Below are 17360 nucleotides of genomic sequence, written 5' to 3'. Positions count from 1 at the left end.
ACACAGAAACAGTTTCTTCCCTCAGGCAATCCATCTCATTAACACTTGATGATAATAATTGCGAAACCAACATCACTACTTGCTATACACTTTTATACACATATACACTTATTCAACAACACACTTTACATGCCAATTTGCACATAACAGCTGCACATATAACATTGTATATAGTAATAAACATGTACACTTGTCAATCTGTATATTTGCACTCACTACTTTAATTTTTTTTAAAAATATATTTATTATCTGTTTTTTGTCCTGTCTCTGTAATCCTGTTGCACTGTAGAAGCTCTGTCACGAAAACAAATTCCTCGTATGTGTGAACATACCTGGCAATAAAGCTCTTTCTGATTCTGATTCTGAAATTATCAGATCCGCTCTGATATATCACCCTAGTAGAACTATTGTTCCATCCACCAAAGATGAATTTATAAATAACTTACCTGATCTTTCTCCATTTCGAAATGCACCCACAAACGCAAATGACCTTGATGTAGTAACCAGCAGTATGGATGCCATCTTCACTAGCACTCTAAATACTGTGGCACCCATCAAACTAAAAAAGGCTGGAGAGAATAAAACTACACCATGGTATAATAGTCATACCCGCGCTCTCAAAACAGCAACCCGTGCCCTGAAACGTAAATGGAAAAAAAACTAATTTAGAAGTTTTAGAATTGCGTACAAAGACAATGTCCAGCTATAGGAGGACTCTAAAATCTGCCAGGGCTGAGCACCTCCGCAAGCTGATAGAAAATAATCATAACAATCCTAGATTCTTATTTAACACCATTGCTAAATTAACAAATAATCGGTCATCTTTGGAACAAAATGTTCCACCGCAAATTAGTAGTGATTAATTTTTTCAGTGACAAAATAGAAGGCTTAAGACAGAAAATAGGAGATATTAAACTTTCTGCACTGCCTTATACTTCAGATCCAGTAAACATTCCACTGAATCTAAATAACCTACAGTGCTTTAAAATCATAGAACAGGAAGAGCTAGATAAAATTATAAATAGTTCTAAACCAGCTACGTGTATGTTGGATCCAAGTCCAACAAAATTACTGAAAGAATTGCTACCCGTTATAGGAGAACCTCTTCTTAACGTTATCAACTCTTCTTTATCTTTAGGCCATGTTCCAAATCCTTACAAGCTAGCTGTTATTAAGCCTATTATTAAGAAACCACAACTGGACCCCAGCAATTTAGCTAATTATAGGCCTATTTCAAATCTTCCATTTATGTCTAAAATGTTAGAAAAAGTTGTTTCTGCTCAATTTTGCTCCTTTCTGCAGACGAACAATGTTTTTGAAGTGTTTCAGTCAGGTTTCAGAGCTCATCACAGTACAGAAACTACATTAGTGAAAATAACCAACGATTTTCTCTTAGCTGCTGACGAAGGGTGCATCTCGCTATTAGTTTTACTCGATCTTAGTGCGGCATTTGACACCAATGACCACGGTATCCTCATAAATCGCTTAAATTCTACAGGTGTCCAGGGACAGGCTCTACAATGGTTTAAGTCATACTTAGCTGACCGTTACCAGTTTGTGAATATTAATGGACAGCCTTCACAAGTCAGCCCAGTAAAGTATGGGGTGCCTCAAGGATCAGTTTTAGGCCCTTTGCTGTTTACAATATACATGCTACCCCTGGGAGACATTATTAGAAGACATGGGATCAGCTTTCACTGCTATGCAGATGATACTCAATTATATATTTCAACTTAACCTGACGAGATGTCTAAACTGTCTAAGCTAACTGAGTGTATTAAAGATGTTAAAGACTGGATGACCAACAATTATCTTCTCTTAAACTCAGACAAAACAGAATTATTACTTATTGGGCCTAAATCCTGTACACAGCAGATCTCACAACTCCACCTGTAAAAATTAGAGGGATACAAAGTTAGCGTTAGTTCTACTATAAAAGATCTGGGTGTCATATTAGACAGCAATTTAACTTTTAAAAATCATATATCCCATGTCACAAAAACTGCTTTCTTTCATCTGAGAAATATTGTGAAGTTACGAAGTATGCCATCCATCTCAGATGCAGAAAAGCTACTCCATGCTTTTATGATTTCTAGGCTGGATTACTGTAATGCACTGTTTGCTGGCTGCCTAGCATTCTCTATTAACAAAAAATGCAGCTGCCAGAGTTCTTACCAGGTCTAAAAAATTTGATCACATCACCCCAATTTTATCCTCATTACACTGGCTGCCTATTAAGTTTCGTATTGAATTTAAAATATTGCTTCTTACCTACAAAGCTTTAAATAATCTAGCTCCTGTTTATCTAACCAACCTTCTATCTCGCTACAATCCAACTCGCTCTTTAAGATCTCAAAACTCAGGGCTTCTGGTAGTACCTAGCAAAGTTGAGTAAAGGAGGTCAAGCCTTTTCATTTATAGCTCCTAAACTCTGGAATAGCCTTCCTGATAACGTCCGAGGCTCAGACACACTCTCCCAATTCAAAACTAGATTAAAGACCTATCTTTTTAGTAACATTATACAAAAGCAAATTGTCATGAGTAAACTAAATAAACCCGAGATGAAGAAGGCATGAAGGCTGTGTTTTTTATATTTATGTAGGCTATAGAAAATAATTTTTTTTGTAATATTTTAATCCTTAGTTCTTTTTCATTTATAGAGATATTGTGTATTGCTGTACATCCTGTGTGTTATAAGCAATGTGTAAGCGAGACGCACAACTAACGCGCTCTGCGCTGGACTTTAGACCAGCTTTGATCTGGTATATTGTGCCGGCATAAATGCAACGCGGCGGAGGCCTATTCTGAACTAACACAGGAGAAAACTTGACTAGTGGATAACACAAAGGCGCACAGCCTAATTGATTTCATTTTTTGCTTAACCAACTCTTTAAATACAACTCTCTTGAGCTATAAAGGGGAAAAAAGTAAAATAAATTTGCCGTTAAATTAATTTTAGCAGAGACGCAGCTGCCAGTCATTTTCACATTCGTTTTTCAGTTAGGGATTAATATTATAGTAGACAAATAAAAATGTCTACACTATAAATAATATAATTTTAATATATTCATTATTCTTATTATTATTAAGCTATAAAATTGACAAAACGCAGAACCCTTAAAATGTTTGCTTTCATTTTGACATCGCTAAAACTCACTTTTACAGTTGTGTAAAGAAACATCCCATTCTACAGTAGCAGTCTCAAGTTAGGACACTTAAAAAATGCCTTTCGAGTTTAAAGATGATCAGCCTGCAAAGTCAAGTTTACAGTGTTATAAATAAAAAAGGTATATAGTGCGCGGGTACGTGGATTTACCGCGGATCCACCTCTTACATGCATTGCAGGCTGAATGATAATCTAGGTAGACAGGCTCTCTGTTTTGCTACACTAATGCCTTAAAATGTAACTACGTAACACATTATTTTAACAGATTTTTTTTTTTTTTAATGGCATTCAATTGTAACATTTAATTTTTTTCCTAACGCTGAAATTGGTTGGGTAATAAAGCGTGATGACTCGGTTATGATTTAGTTTAGCTTGCATGTGTGGGCATAGTTTGACGTCTTTACCTAAAACTTTAAACATTTATATTATTTACAATAAAACTGAAAGAAATAAGGAGACTTAAATATAAATTAAACCACTTGTTTGGTGCTTAAGCCATGATCTGTCTGCATTAATGTAAGCGGTTTCGTATACAACGCAGGTTGTGTTCATGATCATGAATATTAACAACAAATATTAATAACTTCTCAATAACTCCTCTCACTTTATACTTTACCTTTTAGAGCTTGTTCTTGTCGGCGCAATTTGGGTTTATTGCATGTACGAATCAGATTATGAAGAATGATTAAGAGCATGCTTTTCCTTCATTGCATCCTATCCTATCCGGTGTTTTATTTATTTTTCAATGATGGGGACAATATTCACTGGCAAAATATTCCTCCCGCACCATTAACAATTTACGCCTCTGAACCCAAGTAGCCTCCATAAGTTAATTTACATTTTATGTAAACATTAAGAAGTATTATGCTAAAATATCCATACAAACGTACATGTTTATTGTTTAACTTTCGTTGATAAAACAACACAATACAGCCTATAAATAATGTAGTTAAATATTAGATAACTTTAACTGCTTGAAACGGTATAATAACAATTAAACGTTACATTTTAAGAACTTCACAAATAGCCTAAAATGACACTATACTAATCAATAATAATATAAATAGTAAGTTATAATAATTAGAAGAACAAAAATATTAGCCTATTGGCTTTTAACAATACAAGTCAGATGTTGAAAAAGAAGCACTTCAGCAATGAGACCAACAGCGTGTAAGTACATTTAGACGTGTTTTCAGTTGTTGTGTATGGTTAGAGGACACTTTGACTTGTTTTCAGTTGTTGTGTATGGTTAGAGGGCACATAGACTTGTTTTCAGCTGGTTGTGTATGGTTGTAGGACATTTAAACTTGTTTTCAGCTGTCTGTGTATGGTACTAGAAAAGTTTACCCACTGTTTCCTTGGTTACTGTAAGAGCTTGTGTGTCGAGCGCGGACAGTTTCGCATTATTGTTTTCATTGCACTTTTATTATGTGTTTACTAATTCTTGTTGTTACTAACACTCGCAAAGCACGGGAGGTACGCTGCAGGCGTAATCCTCACAACCTTCGTTCAATACATGTATCTGCTATTTCACAACTCTCTCTCTCCATGGGCCTCTGGAATTGTCAATCTGCTGTTAACAACGCAGATTTTATTACCTCCATAGCTACTCATTCTGACTCTAATCTCATGGCTCTAACTGAGACCTGGTTGAAACCGGAGGACACTGCTACACATGCAGCTCTTTCTACTAATTTCTCTTTTTCCCCACACTCCTCGCCAGACAGGGAGAGGGGGTGGGACTGGACTACTGATTTCCAAAGAATGGAAATTCACTCAGAGATCGTCCCTGCCTAAAATCAGCTCCTTTGATGAACTGGATGTTCTTCTCTCATCTTTTTCGGATTATGACACTCCCTTGTTGGTGCTAGGTGACATTTACATTTACATTGAAAGACCTCAAGCTGCTGACTTCCAGACTCTGCTTGCCTCTTTTGACCTCAAAAGAGCACCTACTTCTGCTACTCACAAATCAGGTAATCAGCTAGACCTTATTTACACTCGACATTGCTTCGCTGATCAAACACTAGTAACTCCACTACAAACATCGGATCATTTACTTCTGTCTCTCAACATCCACATTACTCCTGAGCCGCCACACACTCCAACACTAGTTGCCTTTCGCTGGCATCCAGGCCAGCCCGTGCCAGTCCTCCTGCACCCTGGCTCTCAGATGTTCTCCGTAAGCGTCGCTCAAACCTCGGGCTGCAGAGAGAATTTGGCAAAAAAATTCTAATCCTGAACAGCTCATAACATACCAAACTCTTCTGTCCTCTTTCTCGGCTGAGGTTACTTCTGCAAAGCAGACATACTTCCGTCAGAAAATCAACAGTGCCACCAATCCTCGCTTATTTTTTAAAACATTTTCCTCCCTCCTCTATCCTCCTCCTCCACCCGCATCCTCCACAGTTACTACTGATGACTTTGCTACATTCTTTTGCACCAAAACTGCAAAAATCAGTGCTCAATTTGCTGCACCTACAACAAACACGCAAGATACACCACCAACACCACACACACTCAACTCTTTTTCTCAGCTCTCTGAGTCTGAGGTGTCCAAACTCATGCTATCACGGCTTGACGCTCCTTCCGCATCTGGTGTGAACACAGCATAAACGATAGACGCACACACATCTACTTTAGTGAAAAGAACCTGCTTGGGCTGTGAATAACAGGTAATAAAGTTGTAAATAACATTCAGTTTGTGGCACAGAGTGATTTTTTGGGAGCAGCGCAGGAAGCATTAACCACACTTAGCAGTAAAAATGAAACCAAAAGCGCCAACATCACTTAAATAATCATGTCACATTTTAGAGTTATGATTACAACAAGCATTTAATGTTTTTCTTCCATAGCGAACAGAGTGTTGTGCATGAGAATGAATGTTTAACAGTGTCAATATAACTACTCTAGCCTATATAATGTTAAATATAATGCAAGAGGGAATCTGATAATGACAAATGTCCAATTTTACCAGTAGAAAAAATGGTCTAACAATGTTGTCAATGACAGATTGCAAGCATATGTTTTAAACATAAAAATTCAACATCAGACCTACACATAATATTATTGTTGTTTTACCATATGTTTGAGAAATAACAATATTATTAGCCTACTGATATTAACCTTTATTTTACATCTACAGAATTGTGAGAAAGAATTGCGATCTTGATTTTAGGCAAAAAAAATTGTGATTCTTATTTTAGCCAGAATTGTGCACCTCTACCATGAATGCAAATGTGAGCTTGTTTTGTAAAAGGTATACTCAAATATTTGTCATTTTACTTTATGTGCTTCCCTGTGTCTCTTGTTGACGCCATAGGCTGCTGACGGCTAACACACGTCTGTCAGTAATGACAGATAAAACATTCACCCGCAAATGAGAATAAGTTGCGTGAAGCATCTGCATCTATGATTATTAAAACATATTGTTTTGTACATTGCTGAAATGAGTGAATCTGCAGCACACGATTCTTGTTCTTCCAAATCGTTTCATTTTAGTGAACAAGATTTTGTACGTGTCTGGCATGCTCCAGTATTTAAACAATGCACTGAATCAAAACAACTGCTAATGATTGTCTCTAATGATCGAGCTCAACTAACTTTAATGTTATAAAAGTGGTTTTCACACTCACAAACTGGTTGCAACAGCTCTGAACCGAATCATCAGCTCTGAACCGAGTCTCTGTCGGACACATCCAAAGCTGATGACACCTACTGAGACCGCGATTGACTTTGCAACAGGGACGAACCAATGCCTTCAACAGGGGTAAAATAATACAGTATATTTAATATCAAGTGTTACTGCAATATGCTTAATCAGTGCAACAAGTCAATTGAACCGATTCATTGAATTGAAGCATACGAGGGAACTGATTTGCAGAATAAGAACTGAACTTCTCATGACAATTAATACATTTAAGTTAACAAATGGAACGCAATCGGTCTGATACGGATGTGTTTTATTATATATATATATATATATATATATATATATATATATATATATATATGTATATAAATAATTTTATTATTAAAATATTTTATTATTGTAATTATTTACAGTAATACTTATCTACCTCAGAGTGCCTTAGACGAGATCAGAAAGAGCTCCACGACTGTCAGGTATGTTGATAAGTGATTTGAGTTGAGTTGATAAATGAAATGAGCTCAGTGTAGGGGTGGGCGGTACACCGGTGTAATAGTCATCACCGGTGTGACATTGCGCCACGACATGGATTTTCTAATACCGTCAATACCGTAATAAATCAATTATGCGCCTTGAACGGCTGCATTTACATCAATAATAGCTAATTCTAAATAATAAGGCATTCAATTTTCTTCAAACGTTCAGTTGTGGTCTGAATACATTTCCTTATACTACAGGGCTTGAAATTGCAACCATTTTGGTCGCATGAGCGCCCAAAATTTAATCTATGCGCCCTCATAATATATTTGTGAGCATTTGTGTGTCTGAATATAATGGTTGTAGTGCAATCTGATTTGATTTTCTCTAAAAACTTGCTGAATCGCTCTACCCTGCCGCTGTATTGGTTCATTTTAGCAGTCAGTCACTCAACGCTTCCCGCTGTCAGATAACAGGGAGCTTTTGTTACTGCAGGAAATGCAAACGGCTGAAGAGTGAAAAGTGCACAGGTTTGCAAACCTCACCTAAAGTTATAATAATAATAATGGCGCAGATGACAGCGATCATGACATGAGGTAAATGTTGATCCGCCAGCTGAGATCAATCGAGTGTTTTCGGAGAAGGTGCCCGAATCTCGATGCGGTGCATTCACCGCGTGTTCAGCGCAAATGTCCGCTAAATATAAAATCTAACACTGTACACATCATCGCCAAAGAATCTCACCTTTACTAAGTTTACTCTGACACTACGGCTCATAACAAAGAGCGGAATTGCGCTGGTGGTCATCGCGAGAATCCTGCTCTGTCTGCTCATAAATTGGTGCGGCTGACTCGCCTGCTTTATTCCACCAACACAGAGAAATGAAGATCAGCTCATAACGAGACTGAGCATTTACAATGACCCAAACCAAAACTTTTAAAGAGTGATAGAAGTGAGACTTTCTTTTGTCCGTTCTTCCTTGAGATGTATATTATTTTGCTATTGAAAGTAATACCATGATATTATACCGTCACCGTTCAAAAGATGAAAAATACCGTGATATTAATTTTAGGTCATATCGCCCACCCCTAGCTCAGTGTGCACATTTTTTTCCACATTTACACATTGGATACACGTTGTTTCATTTCCCTTTTTGATCACCATGATTTAAGCAACCAATACAATACCTAATTTTTATTAAATAGTCATAGTATAATTGTTTTTATTGTAAGACCTATCCATCCTTCAAGTGAAAATCTCTTCATGCAAACCTTTGATGCTTCAAAACATCTATAGAACAATAATCCACATGAATCAAGTGGTCTAATCCAAGTTTTCTAAAGAGAGGTGATGACTAAATAATAATCAGATTTAATGTAGATTTTTATTCTAAGATAGACATTGATCAGTGAACAAAAAGAAGCACAAACATACCTAAAAAAGAAACCAAATTTTGAACCCTATTGGTGCTGATCATTGTTTACGTGAGAACAAAAGCATACATTCAAATCTATGCTGTTTGTCCAAACTACTCATTTAAATTTAGCTGAAATAACACAATTCTTGTGTGTTTTTGTAAAAACTAATAAGTTAACTTAATTTAATCATGTTGTCCAACACAAATTGATTGTGTGGAACTCAGCATTTATTTTTACAGTATACACTGTAAAAAATGCTGGGTTACACATAATTCCTTCATGTCATCCCAACACAAATCGATTAAGATAACTTAATTGTTTTTACAAATTTAAGTGGATTGAACATAAAACAATTAAGTTGTCCCCAAAAATACACAAGACTTCTGTTGTTTCAGCTCATTTTAAATAAGTAGTTTGAGCAAGCGGAAAAGGTACTTTATTGAGTGTATGTTAAATCTTCATCACAAAGTAATTTTTTTTTCCTTCTGAGAATTTAGATTAAGCACTGCAAATGTATTTATTGTACAATGTCTTTATGAAGTTTATGAAGTGTAAAAAGTTTTGGGTGAATAGACTTCAATGGAGGAACAGAAATCTGTCACTTATCATTAAAAATATCTTGAATTGTGATTCATTTGTTTTACTTTTAACTATACATTAGCCGCTTTTCCACTATCGTGCTGAATCGTTCTTTAAGCAAAATCGTTCCATTCCGTGCCAAACCGGGCCAGACAGCACGGACACGGTATCTTTTTTCACTGTCGTGCTGCGACAAAGCTCTTTGAAACATTACACAAAACGCATCAGTAGTTGCCTTAGTAATGCAATGTAAATGGCTATCTTTGTTCAATTAAATTTAAATAATAGCCGATCATGTTCATAAAAGCGAAAGCAACCATATGACTAGCACTGTTATGCCGCTCTATCAAAAAGAGGTGCTAAATATAGGTACATGTCACAGCACCCATATTTATTTAGAGGTCATATGTAAGGCTGGGTATCGTTCCAAAATTTTCGATACCGATACCCTGAATTCGGTTCTGAACGATACTTTTTTCAATACTTTTATTTAAAGAAATATATTTTAACAAGATTATTTTTTCAGGATGTTTGTGACACTTTTCACAGCAGGCTTATCTCTAAGACCAATAAACAAAGGAACAAAAGCACAAAATGAACAAAGTGTAGTTAAAACAATATATTAGTGCAAACAGTTTTAATAAAGTTCAAGCAGTTTTAAGTCAATCAATTTTAAGTATTTGTGAGGCTTACTGCTGCTTAAAGGTTTAGTTCACCCAAAAATTTTAATTCTGTCATTAATTATTTACAAATGAAGATATTTTGGATTTTGGAGCTTTCTGATCCTCCCATGGATAAATCATTGAATAAAGTTATTTTTGTTTACTTTGCGCACAGAAGTATTCTTGCAGCTTCATATAATTATGATTGAACCACTTATATCGCATGGACTTATTTTGACTATGTTTTTGGTTCCTTTCTAGGCATTGAAAAGTAGAAAAAGGCAGCAAATCTTTAACAATAAAATTTGTAACGGCCCTGTGGCATTCATCTTTCCTTTCTTTGTTCATTTTTACTTTTTCTGCCAGTGTAAATGGATTATCACTTGATGGTCTCCTAATTCCAGGGTCAGCAGGAGCAGAGACTATAACATTAATGTGAAAAAAACATGAAAGCTAAACTGTTACTGCAGCCAAGGATAAGGACATGTATAATAGATAAGTTTAATGTGAGGTAAACTTCATCATTTACTGTTATTTTAGTATCAACTAGTATTTTAGTATCAACTTAGCCAGGTATTTAAAGCCAACAGTAACATAAACAGTACATAACGTTACACAGCGTACGTTAGGTCAAAAAAGGATTAATAAATTTACCCCACACAAACTTAAGCCCCGTTTACACTGTCAGGTCTTGATGCCCAATTCCGTATACATATGATACTGCGTATATCAGATTTTTTTGTCTGTCCGTTTACACGTTATTTTAATTGTGACCCATATCCAATTCATGTCTTTACACTTGCCATACAATTTACGATGCTTGCATAAACGCGGGTTCTAGCATCTGTGCCACACTAGCCACGATGGAAGAAACTGTCTTGTTTATAGCTCTGTGAAACGTAATATAAGCAGTGAATGGTTCAGTCCAGATTTACCCTCACGCAGTTTACGTAATGGTATGGCCCTGATGTGTGTGTGTGTGTGTGTGTGTGCGTGTGTGTGTGTGTGTGTATGTGTGTGTGTATAGCAGATGTAGCCTTTGCCTGTGTGCGCACTGGTGTTGGAGAGAATAAAGTTGTTCTGTGTAGCCAGCAGTGAGTGTATTATTAGCGACAAAAAGCAAAAGTTACAACACGATGTTCGCCCAACTTTAAAATGATTTTGAGGCGGAGGAGGTGGGAAATGGCCGTCATCGCAGCTCGCGTTTATGGTTTATATGCTTTATAATGTACTCCATCATTCAGAGGAATGTGTGAGAGGTCTGGTGGGAGCAAATTGTGGGGACTGATCACTTTCCTCCATGTTTCCTCTGCTGTTGTTGTTTACCGCATCGGAATCTCCACACACGCTCTTCCTTCTACATCATTAAACCGTGGAGAAGCACCACATTGTCACAAGTTTAATAATGATCAGAACGCCTCAATAAATCCGACCTGCCTGTTTACATGACAGTCGCATTGTCACATATCCGATTTATATCTGATTTATTTCCATATGAAGGAGACCTGAAACCGATCGCTGAATATCCGAATGCATGCGTTTTTTTTATGTTTACACGGTCATCATACAGATCCGATCTGTGTCACATATGAACAAAAAAATCGGAATTGGGTCACATTTATCTGCAGTGTAAACAGGGCCTTAAACTTTAACGCTACACAAGCAAGAAGTGCTAAAAGTTTACTGATTTTGTATGTCTGTTTGACGATTTGACAAGCTCTGCCATCAAACTGCCGTAAACTGCTGATTTTCAAGACAGTCTCGCCGCAGCGCAGCCAATCACCAGGATTTGATCCAGGCACGTTAAGGATGCAGGTTTTCTCCAAGTGGTGCTCACTGACGTTGACAAGATTATACCCTTGGGTATCGAAATTTGGTACTGAACGAAAATGATTTTTTCGATACTCGGTAGTATCGAGACGGTTCGGTCGGTGCTTAAAAAGTATCGAACTCGATACCCAGCCCTAGTCATATGTTCAGTCATGTTTAGCTCTGGCTAAATTTTATTTGGAGGGAAAATGACTAAAATGTAACGTGATGATTGAAAATGATTGGAGGGGAAATAAATAATATATTTAAAATCACTGTACATAACAGAATATTAAACAATGATAATGCAACAATAATAGTGCATTTGTATTATAGTGGCAGAAATATATTTTTGGACAGGCCTTGTCAAAAGTGAGTGGGCACTTTCACTAATAAAAAATATAGCACTTAAATGCTTTCATTTTTAACAATCAATTAATTTACACAGCGGTTTTATATCAAAAGTTGATAATGATAAAATATACTACATTTTAATGGTAAAATATAATCCTTTAAGCGATGGCTGTTATTTGTTTCAGTATTCAAACATTAAATAACGAATGCAGCAAGTGAAATAAAAAATTAATATGAAACAACACATATATAGCAAGATGTAAAGCATATAAAGGACTATTGCTGCTCTTTTATCTTTGTATTTTTATCGTTTTATTTTTGTTATTTTAATTCTTTTTTGTCTTTATAATTAACTAACAAGCTGTAGGCAAATTCTTGCTTGACGTTTTCGAAAATATTTGCGTAGCTACCCAGTATATATTAAAGATCACCGAGAACAAAAAAACAAAAACATGTTAGCCTACATGCCCCCATAAATGTCAAACTTATGTATAACTGAATCATATAACGGCCAATAGCTGAAATTATTTGTCAAAACCTAGTGATATTTTTTTTGAGTAAAAGCAATACCGACATTTAAGAATCCATATTTATTTAATTCATTCATTCGACTTGTTTATTAGTGCATATATAGGCTATAATATAAATCATTCAACAGTACCTTGGACAGCTACAGTGCCACTCCGTAAAGCTTTCAAGCAAAGTCCAAAAAATATATAGAAAGAGTTGACTTTCTACCGAAGACTTTTGGACAGCCGACATTACAACATGCCGTAACCGTCCTTCAGATAGTCTTGCTGGTATTAAATTAATAAGCCATCTAGGCTTTGAATTAAAAAATGCAGTTATTTCATCGTTGTTAAAGGGCACCAATGGTGAAAAATCTACTTTTCAAGCTGTTTGGACAGACATATGTGCATGTATGGTGTATAGACCGTCATATTGGGGTGATATAAACACACCCAGTCCTTTTTTTTCAATTTAGCAACATAAAAAAACGGTGGACCAATTGGAGCGGTTTTCAGATCAACCGCAACTTTACATAGGAGTGCGGTCCCCCCGCCCACCGAATTGATTGACAGCTGCATGTATTAACATGTCCTGGTTGTCACGTGTTTAATCATATCAGCAAGAGAGGACGTGCGCAAAGCAACCGGGAATAAAAGGTGTGTTCAGTTCGCTAGGATCATCAATCATCATCAAACATGATCAAGAGTGAGTTTCACATGTTTAAAATGTTTTAAAACAGTGCACGTGTGTAATGAATTATAGCAATTTAGCTTAGCTTTACTTCATCAGCACAGCCGCGTGTCAGAACAATTATAAAGGAAGACGCTTCAGTCCCGGTTTGTGGACATTAAATCAGGTTTATTTTGTACATTAACATAACAGATTTCCATACAGCAGTGGAGATTAACCTGTATCCTGTCACATTTGCGTGTAAAAAGAGTGCAAAGCTAAACGGGCGCTAAGTCTGTCTGTGTGTGTGTCTGTCTGTGTGTGTCTGCGCGCATGAACTTTGTGTGACCCTGCCATGCAACTGCACAATAAATACTAATTGGTAAAGTTTTTACTGTAGTATTTCTCACAAACGCTACGTGAGATCTGCTTCCTTTAAGTCTGTCTGTTGTCTGACGCTGCCGAGGGAGGAGATTAAGGCACGCAGAAAGGCACGTAGAAACGGTGGGCGGGGAGGACTAACCTTAAAGACGCAATAAAACCAAAACCGCCACCCAGTGAAAAAATTTATAAATAGGAATTTAATAAAAGGTATAATAAAAAAATTTGATGGGTGTTTTGAGCTGAAACTTTACACACACTTTCTGGAGACACAAAAGACTTATATTAAATCTGAAAAAAGGGCTAACCTAGGTGCCCTTTAAAAGAGTCTGAAAGTTTGTGTTCCATGGATATAGCGATGTTGTTGTGGAATTTGGACATTAATGATGTGTCTTTATTGTCTTTATTCGATGTGCAGCAGGAAAAAAAGTCTTTCAGCAGTGCATGCAGTCACTGGTAAAGTTCTCTCCCGGATCAGAGAGAGTTTTGTGCTATCAAATACAGTGCAGCATGCAGTAAACTCACGTGCAGTCAGGCGAATTAAAGGTCTCATTTCCTAGGATGTCAATCAAATTAATCAAACTTTAGCCACGAATAAAACAACAGGCTATTTTATTTTTTCTAAGATTTTAGATGACAGTTAGTAACTATGTTATACATAGTTAATTGTATTCGAGTGAATGAAATAATAACTTTAATAAATAAAATATCTTCGTAAGAATGTGATGAGTTATTCACTTCTCTGCCAGAGACTGCTCTATGGTTTTAAAGCCCTTTTCAAACTGTATCGTTTAGATCTGGATCATTTTTTATATTAAATGTAGTGTTCTTTACTTGTGGATGTCTGATGACTAGCGCGCTTCCGCTGAGCCAGCTGTGGTAGCTTGGCAACAGAGCCGCGACATCAACACACAGAATCTGTCGGCACAGTTCAGCACGGTTGTCTAACCGTGCCGAGAGTTCCGGGCCGAGAACGGTTTGTAATCGTGCCTCGCCGTTCCAAGCTCAGTGGAGAAACAACCGTACCCAAGTGTTCTTAGAACAGTTTGGCACGATAGTGGAAAAGCGGGTCTAGATTTATATTTTACCTTTGATGGGGGACATTTATTATGAAACTGATGAAAGGGTCACCCGAGGTAGTCACGTAATTTAAAGAATTTTGGTTTTGATTTTAATTTGTTTCCTGTTTTTGTATTGAAGTGCTGATTAACAGAAATCTGATCGAAGTGCTGATTAACAGAAATCATCACAGTTGATCCATGATCCGTATGGATCACAACCCATGGTTCAGAACCCATTTGACCCGTGGATTAACTACTTTTTTCTTTACTTGTAGATTAATCCTAAATTTGTAACGATCGCACAGAGATCACCTCCTATGTCATTCAAATTGCATGTATGAAAGCATTTAGGCTTTCCAGTAAAATATAAAGATGACAAAAGAAATTGTGGTGGCACCAAATGTTTTCTGTCGTTTCTGTCACTATTTGTTTAGCCTGCACTAATGCATACAGTGTAAAGCTGCACTATTAAGCATTAAAACACCAACGCAACAAAAATAAATGATAATGATTTAGATGTTTATTGATCTTTCCATGCGCTGCATTTAAATCTGTATTTGATATAGAGAGATTGAATTTTTACACTTTTCAGTTAGTTACAAAGTTACAAACAATCAAATATCACAGAAGTACTGCAATAACAGCTTATATTTAAGATATAAACACTGATGTTTATGGTAAAAATTTAAATCACAGTTTAGTGCAACTTGGCGCTATTGAAAGTTGTAGCAACTACATTGTTTAAGCAATAGGTGGTGACAAACAACAATCAAAATAGTTCTTAAAAATTATCCATCTAGTAATGAAACAAAGTTTTATGAGTGAATTATTAATTAAAGATTAGACTAAAAATAAATGGGATGTGTTGTGTAAGATTATGTTAGATTTATAAAGTTAGCATTATCAGAAACAACTGTGGGCATTTTTGTGGGCAGTATGTCTGACAATATTTTTTCTTCTGGAGAAAGTCTTATTTGTTTTATTTCGGCTAGAATAAAAGCATTTCAATTTTTAAAAAGCCATTTTAAGGTCAAAATTATTAGCCCCTTTAAGCTACATTTTTTTCGATAGTCTACAGAACAAACCATCAATATACAATAGCTTGCCTAATTACCCTAACTTGCCTAGTTAACCTAATTAACCTAGTTAAGCCTTTAAATGTCACTTTAAGCTGTATAGAAGTGTCTTGAAAAGTATCTAGTAAATTATTATGTACTGTCATCATGGCAAAGATAAAATAAATCAGTTATGAGAAATGAGTCGTTAAAACTATTATGTTTAGAAATGTGTTGAAAAAAAATCTCAGTTAAACATAAATTGGGGAAAAAATAAACAGGCGGTGGGTTAATAATTCGGGGGGCTAATAATTTTGACTTCAGCGGTATATCATACACAAAACTAAATGATAAAACTAACAATCATTGAATAACACAAATAACTAAACATTTTAACCTAATATTTAAAGGTAAAACACGATCGAAATACAAGTTAAGTTAATACACTTTAACAAAGACTCGAAGTTAAATCACGCGTTTCTATGGGATTGTTTTGGGTGGACAGATATGATGCTAACGGCTAACACTCTAACGACATACGGTGCGTAAAATATATAGTATAAAGTTTACTAAAATTGTGTATACACCGGTTCTTTTATTTTTCGTATTTAAAGATATGGACGTGAGATTACGAGTCTAAACCCTTTAACGTTAGTCTAATCGGAGTTCTCATTTGGTCGATGTAGCCTGTTGTTTGTTAGCATCGCAGGGCCCTTAACTCTGCCAGCTAATCCTGAATAGCATCTCCCGAACAGTCATAGCAACACAATATCCGATTTCGTATTTAAAAATTATTTAATTATTTATAATTCGTATTTAAAACTAATAGCGTTAACGTCCAGCAAAACATTATATGCAGTAAAACTTCTGACATGTTTTGTCTATGACAGTGCTCCAGCCTCTTTGTTGAATAAACAGCATAAAGGCCTCTCGTCTCATAAAGTAAATTTCACAAACACTGAAATTTTAAAACAATTTCACATCTCTACACGTTTACCTCACATCAATATCACAAAGAGACAGTTAACGTTAATTTCACGGTAAACTTTTAAGTGACGCCCCGTATCTTTTCAATAATAGACTAACAACATGGCCCCCTACTCTCGAGCCCCCAAACAAAAGGGGACAATTGACGTTCGTGCTCTGATATATCAATACTCACGCTCTTTGAGTGATGATGTTCAAGTCCTGATGCTTCAAGGTTGAGAAGGAAGCAGTACTGCGTACAACTTTTCGTTTCCGTGGAGATGCGTTTGCGTACACATGCGCGTCTGTCAGTGAGTGAGAGAGAGAGAGAGAGAGAGAGAGAGAGAGAGAGAGAGAGAGAGAGAGAGAGAGAGAGAGAGAGAGAGAGAGAGAGAGAGAGAGAGAGAGAGAATTGAATTTAAAAGTGCCTTTTATTACAATTAGTTAATTATCATCATTTGAAGATGTCAACAACTCACAAGGGATGCAGTAAAAAATATATATATATATAAATGCATTAATTAAAAAAAGTAAAAACTTACTCTTCTTCAACAACTGAACACAAAGCCCCACTTTCACACCACCTCATTTCAAAAGCTAACAT

General features: G+C 36.1%; 1 protein-coding gene across 1 annotated transcript in view; it reads right to left on the bottom strand.

Moving 5' to 3' along the window:
* Window positions 1–17057, bottom strand: part of LOC130247583 (pumilio homolog 2-like) — an 87062-nt gene extending 70005 nt beyond the window's left edge. The window contains exon 1 of the mRNA XM_056480881.1: window positions 16953–17057. The gene's annotated coding sequence lies outside the window, so the exon portion shown is untranslated. The remainder of the gene's footprint in view (window positions 1–16952) is intronic.
* Between the last annotated feature and the right edge of the window lie 303 nt (window positions 17058–17360).

Source organism: Danio aesculapii, chromosome 20 (genome assembly GCF_903798145.1).
Source record: "Danio aesculapii chromosome 20, fDanAes4.1, whole genome shotgun sequence".
Taxonomy (NCBI): Eukaryota; Metazoa; Chordata; class Actinopteri; order Cypriniformes; family Danionidae; genus Danio; species Danio aesculapii.
The sequence above is the reverse complement of the archived record's forward strand: the minus strand, read 5'-3'. Positions and strand labels throughout refer to the sequence as shown.